Here is a 533-nt window from a genome sequence, read left to right as displayed (position 1 = left end):
CAATTGCTTGGGAACCCAGGGAAACCAGTAGAGCAGGGGGGTTTGTGATGACAAAGCTGTCCCCCACCAATGGTTGAAAGTCACATATTTAATAACAATATGACCAGTCAGAGTGGATGCTGGTCCTAAGTCTAGAGCCTGGCCTGGAGCCCCCAGTGGTGAACAGTGGGATTCACTCAGGGAGAGTTGGGGGGAGAAGAGCTAGCCAGGCCACTCTGGGCTGGCGGACAGCTGCTGTAGCAGAGCCCACAGGGACACCTTCTCTGCACCCAGCACCCAATACTGTAGTTCTTTTGGTCCTGCCTTATCTGTTAGCGGGTACTGGAAAGGCTCAGGGCCTGGCTTTTGAAGTGGTCAGGAAAGCCCACCAACTAAGGATACTACATCTCAGGTGACCAACTGTCCGGGTTTGCCTAGGATTGAGGGGTTTCCTAGGAATTTGGATTTCAGTGCCAAAACTGGGCTGATCCCAGGCACACCAGGATGGATGGTCATCCTTTTATCTATGACCTCTGCCCTCTGCCCGGATATTC

Source organism: Felis catus, chromosome D3 (genome assembly GCF_018350175.1).
Source record: "Felis catus isolate Fca126 chromosome D3, F.catus_Fca126_mat1.0, whole genome shotgun sequence".
NCBI lineage: Eukaryota > Metazoa > Chordata > Mammalia > Carnivora > Felidae > Felis > Felis catus.
Note: the sequence above shows the minus strand (reverse complement) of the source record.